General features: G+C 45.0%; 1 pseudogene; it reads left to right on the top strand.

Moving 5' to 3' along the window:
* The first annotated feature begins 699 nt into the window (after positions 1-699).
* The window catches only part of LOC116356397 (hydrocephalus-inducing protein-like), a 63,991-nt pseudogene continuing 57,398 nt past the window's right edge, over positions 700-7,292 (top strand).

The raw sequence follows: 7,292 nt of genomic DNA, 5'->3' as shown, positions 1-7,292 counted from the left end.
TTCTTATGTTCTGAAAATTCCTGAAAGAAATGTAGGCCTAGTTATGAAACCAGTCTCATTCATAACATTTGGTCTGAATGAAAGATTGCAATTCTTCAGATTTCCTATTCAGTAATGACAACCCGGTGAAACATTAATGACAAAGCTCATATTCCTTGTTAATGCGCCTCTGCACTGTAATTCTATCAGAGAGTGTGCTTTGATGAGCATGAGAGGGAATGTTTCCACTACCGCCTACCCTCTCTCCATTAGCTTCCATTCTCCAGGCTCTTATATGGCTTGGTAATCTGCTTTGCTTTGTTTGCACATGAATACAGAGTGCTGTAGCTATACTATAGCAGTGTGTGTGTGTGTGAGAGAGAGAGAGAGAGGCTCAGGGCCCTTGGCAACATAATCAGGCCTTGAAGCAACTCATCAGTATGGAGACAATAGTGAGCGATGAGGTCTGTTTGGATGACAGCTTCTCAAGGAAAAAGCATACTTTTCTTAATGTTATAATGATTTGAACAATTGGAGCAGCAGTGAACCTTCAGTTATGCATGTGTTAAATAGTAACTAGATGTTCCCGATCAGGACGTGTCCTTCATGCACCACTTGAGGCGCAAGCCATTAAACAGGAAGTACATAAGAAACTGATCAAAGTTGAATCTGAAGTCTACCTCCGTTGTCCTTGTGAATTTTTAAAGTAACCTCTCTAGGATGGCGTGGACCATTCTAGACTTCCCTTACCAGCTGCACTTCTCTCTGTGCCCTGTGAAGTGCTCCTCACTGCCGACCCTGCTAGTGCGCAACATTGTGCAAAAGTGAGGCCCAGTTCCAGCTTAGCACACACAGGTGAGATATGATCTATGCTAGGAGTCTATTCCAGCCTCTAGTCTGTTCTAGTCTAACCTATGCTTAACCAACCAATCCTGCCTGTTCATGCCTTTGTTCTGTCAAGCCCTTTCTCAGTGTAGCCCCCTCCATTGATGTTAGTGAGAGCATGCAGGTGAGGGTGGACTTCCTTCCCAAGACTGAAGGAGACCACAACGAGGACCTGCTGCTTCACTACCATGCACATGCAAGACCATTACTCTAAAGCACCAGCTACGCCACACAGGTCTGGCTAGCAGAGATTCAGTATCTTCTGGAACTTTTCAAATGGTCAGGGAAACATTCAGCATTATACAGATGTTACCCACGCATCTATACTCTACAACCATCTACAAAATTCCCCCTACAAAGTACAAAACATACTCATTATACACCCCTCCCCAGAATCCCAACCGATAGACCAACTCACTTTGCAATAGGCTAGCACACAAGTACTAGCTCTACAGTAAGTAAGTAGTAAGCTACTTTACAGAAACACATGAACGCACACGCTCATGTTACATAAGTATTTTTGCATAAAGATAATCAGCTACATCAAGTGTAGTGGAACTAAAAGGATGAATCTGTTTACCATACATTCGCTGTGAACACAATAATAAAATATCCCCTCCCTAATGACCCTGCAGCAGGAATGGTAAAACAGTGCTAATCATTTCAGGAGCATTTATCCACACAGTCTTTAATCTCTGCTCTTTCACACAGGTTGCACCTAGAATAGAGGGAAAACACCCTCTATGCATATCCTATTAACAGATTTATGAGTGTGGATGGCTGGGGGTGAGGGTGTTATCTGTTCCTACAGCAGTGTGCTCAGCCCAGTTAGAACGGGCTTTATCAGCCCCTGGAGACACTTCTCTCTTGATTTCATTGTGTGATTATACTAGTTAATGGTTTGAGATATTGATAGAACTGCTTTCTTTTCCAGCCGGACTGTAAATGGATGTTCATTTATTTTTAATTAGAGCTCTTCAACTGTCCTACGTTTGTGATTGTGATGATGATGGGTGTGCTGGAGAAGTGACCATGTGGAATTCAGAGGTGATTGCAGTGTTAATACAATTTGAAAAAAAGTGTTTAGGCTATGGTGAAATCCAGGGTTGATGGAGGATTTAGAGCAGTCCGCTTTATTACTTAATCATTGTGACAAGTCTTTGGTAGAAATTAAATTCTTTGGTAGAAATGAAGTTGTTTGGGCCTCCCGAGTGGTGCAGCGGTCTAAGGCGCTGCATCGTAGTGCTTGAGGTGTCACTACAGACCCAGGTTCGATCCCGGGCTGTGTCGCAGCTGGACCGTGGCCGCGAGACCCATGAGGCAGTGCACAATTGGCCCTGCGTCGTCCGGGTTAGTTGAGGGTTTAGCTGGCCGGAATGTCCTTGTCCCCTCGCACTGTGGCGGGCCTGGCGCATGCACGTTGACATAGTTGCCAGTTGGACGATCTTTCCTCCGACACATTGGTACTGCTGGCTTCCGGGTTAAGCGAGCAGTGTGTCAAGAAGCAGTGTGGCTTGGCAAGGTTGTGTTTCGGAGGACGCATGTCTCTCGACCTCAGCCTCACCCCAGTCCGTAAGGGAGTTGCAGCGATAGGACAAGACTGTAACTACCAATTGGAGAGAAAAAGGGGTAAAATTAAAATTTAAAACAAACATGAAAGTTGCTAAAAGGTTAATGCAAGATGTGATGGAGAACTGTATATGTGTGAGATACAGTAAACCAATAACAGACAAAGGAGTACTTGATTGGTGTGAGTGTGCATGTGTGAGTGTGTGCAGGTCTTGACATTCAAGTCAACTTGACAATTGCACACCCCCGGGCATTTTCCACAGTTTGTTATGTTACAGTTTTATAAAAAAAAATATTAAATCGTTTTTCCCCTCATCAATCTCGACACAATATCCCATAATAACAAAGTAAAACCAGGTTTTAGACATTTACATAAGTATTCAGACCCTTTACTCAGTACCTTGTTGAAGCACCAGTGATTACTGCCTCAAGTCTTCTTGGGTATGACGTTGCAAGCTTGGCACACCTGTATTTGGGGAGTTTCTCCCATTCTTCTGTGCAGATCCTCTTAAGCTCTATCAGGTTGAATGGGGAGCGTCACTGCATAGCTATTTTCAGACCTCTCCAGAGATGCTTGGTCAGGTTCAAGACTGATGTTTTTATACCTGGTTTGCATACCCATTCTTGCCTTAGCATTTACTGATATATATCATCATTTGGAACATTCAAACTAGGCTATAGGCTATGTGTGCAGCATGCATGTGATAAATAATAAACATAATAATTTTGTAATAATAGCTACTGACAGGGATGATGGGTCACTGACAGGGATGATGGTCCACTGACAGGGATGAAGGGCCACTGACGGGGATGATGGGCCACTGACAGGGATGATGGGCCACTGACAGGGATGATGGGCCACTGACGGGGATGATGGGCCACTGACAGGGATGATGGGCCACTGACAGGGATGAAGGGCCACTGACGGGGATGATGGGCCACTGACAGGGATGATGGGCCACTGACAGGGATGATGGGCCACTGACGGGGATGATGGGCCACTGACAGGGATGATGGGCCACTGACAGGGATGATGGGCCACTGACAGGGATGATAGGCCACTGACAGGGATGATGGGCCACTGACAGGGATGATGGGCCACTGACGGGGATGATGGGCCACTGACAGGGATGATGGGCCACTGACAGGGATGATGGGCCACTGATGGGGATGATGGACCACTGACGGGGATGATGGACGACTGACAGGGATGATGGGCCCCTGATGGGGATGATGGGCCACTGACAGGGATGATGGGCGACTGACGGGGATGATGGGCGACTGACGGGGATGATGGGCCACTGACGGGGAAGATGGGCCACTGATAGGGATGATGGGCCACTGACAGGGATGATGGGCCACTGACGGGGATGATGGGCGACTGACAGGGATGATGGGCCACTGACGGGGATGATGGGCCACTGACAGGGATGATGGGCCACTGACGGGGATGATGGGCGACTGACAGGGATGATGGGCCCCTGACGGGGATGATGGGCCACTGACGGGGATGATGGGCGACTGACGGGGATGATGGGCGACTGACGGGGATGATGGGCCACTGACGGGGATGATGGGCCACTGACAGGAATGATGGGCCACTGACAGGGATGATGGGTGACTGACGGGGATGATGGGCCACTGACGGGGATGATGGGCCACTGACAGGAATGATGGGCCACTGACGGGGATGATCAACTGGCCAGGGGGGGTTCCAAAACCTCTGTGGGCCAGTGGGCAGCCCTGAATGCCCTAGTGTGCGTGCATGTGTTTGTGTGTGTATAGTCGTGTATGTGGGTTTGTGTGTGTGTGTGTGTGTGTGTGTTTGTGTGTGTGTGTTTGCCTCAGGTGGTGCTTGGTGCTCTGCTGTCTCACTGCATAAACATCCAGGTCTACTGAAGGGCAGCAGCATTAACGTTTTATAAAGTGCTCTGCTCTAAAAGACCACTTTAGGCCCATCAGTTGAATATCATTTTTAATTTAGCACCTTTCCCTGTCTCCTTCTCATCTATGTTTCAGATTAAGCTGATCTGGAGGTTACGCTCTGGAGTCAGTGAATGGAGCCTGCCAGAGCAGCCTCACTGCAGGCTCTCACTCTCATATTGGGACTTCAAACTTACATTTCTGGGCAGAAAGTCATAAGTATCTTGTCAAGAAGTACCGGACAAGTAGTACATGTTTGACCCATGAACATATCATTTTAACCATGGTAATATTTTGGCAGTGGTGGGATGCATTTATCTCTCTGATGTTACTGTACATACAGTGTCCATCTATTCTAATCAATCGATCTATTGATTTATTAATTTGCCCCCGAGAAACCCTCATCTTGAACACATTTACATATCGCACATTTTATTGAACTGTAGCTGATGCGTCACAAATTAGCCTCCTTTGCTCAAGGGTGTGACTGCTAGTTACTGAGATTCAATATGATAACCATCTCGTTAGATATGAATCCAGCTCCCCGGTCACTGCTATGTCATTTTCCTAAAATCAACACAATAATGAAAACAGGGGTCAGGTTGCTACCTTTGCTCCTGCCTGAATACTTGGATGCTAGGTGACAGGAGACAAGAAATGGTACTCTCTCCTGTTCTTTTGATGTGCTAGATAAAAACCAGCAACAATATTCACACAGGAAAAAAACCTCAAAGTAAATTCTGGTGAGAAATGCTATCATTGGGTTCAACACAGGCTACTTTGGCTATTGGAATGAATGAATTAGTTATAGTCTTATCGCTGCTCATATTTACTTTTTTTGTGTGTTTATCTAGGAACAAAGAGACAGTTCCTTGATGAGTTTAGCCCAGACTCTTTTAGGAAAGCACAGGAGCTCTCTCTCTCACACACACACACACACACACACACACACACACACACACACACACACACACACACACACACACACACACACACACACACTCTCACACACACACACACACACACACACACACACACACACACACACACACACACACACACACACACACACACACACACACACACACACACACACACACACACACACACACACACACACACACACACACACACACACACACACACACACATACACACAGTCTTATTGTCAAATGCAGCATGGGCAATCAAATGGAGAACTTTCATCAGTAGTATCAGCTGGGGTTAAAATATCCTCTGCATAGCCTGGAAACTGATGGCTGTGCAGAATTAATCTCTTGAGAAAATGAGATGATGAAAGCATGAGATTGGCTTGAGCAGTGTGGGAGAGAGGCTAATGTTCCCTGCCTGTCAACAGTTGTCATAGCATCAGGATGTCAGCGATAATTATGGTGCCTTCATTTCTCCCTCTATCACAGCTTTATTGCACCTGACATATGATAATGTAAAAATATAATATCAATTCTATAGGCTTCAGGCATGTTTGTCATTATGCACTGAGTGTACAAAACATTTAAGAACACCCCTCCCCCTCCTCTTTTGCCCTCAAAAGAGCCTTCATTTTGTCGGGTCATAGACTTTAAGTGTCGAAAGTGTTCCTCAGAGATACTGGCCCATGTTGACTCCAATGCTTCCCACAGTTGTGTCAAGTTGGCTGGATGTCCTTGGGTGGTGGACCATTCTTGATACACACAGGAAACTGTAGAGCGTGAAACACCTAGCAGTGTTGCAGTTCTTGACACAAACCTGTGCCCCTGAAACCTACTACCATACCCCGTTCAAAGGCACGTAAGTATTTTGTCTTGACCAGTGACCCTCTGATTGGCACACATACACAATCCATGTCTCAATTGTCTCAAGGCTTAAAAATCCTTCTAACACCTGTCTCCTCTCCTTCATTTACACTGATTGAAGTGGATTTAACAAGTGACATCAATCGAGGGCAATTTAACAAATGATCAATAATCATAGCTTTCACCTGGATTCACCTGTTCAGTCTATGTCATGGAAAGAGCAGTGTTCATAGTGTTTTGTACACTTAGTGTACATGCTGGTTTTAAGTGTATATTTGCTCTAGAGATGCTATTAACCATCCATGGTTCCTCCTGAGACAACATTGAGTTATTTATCTGGGCAGCAACTATAGTAGCTAGCTTGCTTACCCACCTTGCATTGTCCCTGCGTCCCAACAGAGTTCTTTCACTGAATTCTCACAGTCTATCCACTGTAATACGTCTACTTCGGTGTTCAACAGTAGAACTTGGTGGATCAAATACAAAGTGGATAGATTTATGAGGTTGTGACATTGATACGAATGTCTTAATGAAAAAGCTTCTTATCCCTGGATGTTGTCCTTCATCTGACTTGATCTGAGACACCCATTTCAGAGGCAAACTGTCAAGCCAATCCTTCATAGTAAGTTCTTTGAAGATATTCTTTAATGAGATCATTTTACTGTACTGTATGGCCTAATCTGCATCCCTCATTTTGCAGATAAAAGATGCATGGTTACAGGATGTGTATATAATGGCTTGAGTACATGTATCGTTCTTTCACTAATATTTTAAAGGGGTAGAGTACTGTAGAGTACAGTAGGCTTTACATCATTTTTGATACAGATGGACTGTTTTCCAGCAATGGATTTAGGTATACTGTAGTCTCAGGCTTCTTATTGGAAAACAAAGCATAAATTGCTTGTTATTTCAATTTCACTACCTGAATTATTTACTCACATTTGTGGAATAAGGGCAAGGAAATCCACAGGGACAGTTTACTTGACTACAGACTGGTCCCACTGGGTGGACTACTAATTGCTAATGAGCCTGTTGTGGAACTATCTTAAAAGACACAACAACATGTTTTTTACTACACAATTCAAGTGTGAGTCTGTCTGTCTAGCCCGTCTTTCTAGCCTGTCTGTCTAGCCTGTCTATCTA

This window comes from Oncorhynchus kisutch, linkage group LG22, assembly GCF_002021735.2.
Source record: "Oncorhynchus kisutch isolate 150728-3 linkage group LG22, Okis_V2, whole genome shotgun sequence".
In the NCBI taxonomy this organism is placed as follows: Eukaryota; Metazoa; Chordata; class Actinopteri; order Salmoniformes; family Salmonidae; genus Oncorhynchus; species Oncorhynchus kisutch.
The sequence above is the reverse complement of the archived record's forward strand: the minus strand, read 5'-3'. Positions and strand labels throughout refer to the sequence as shown.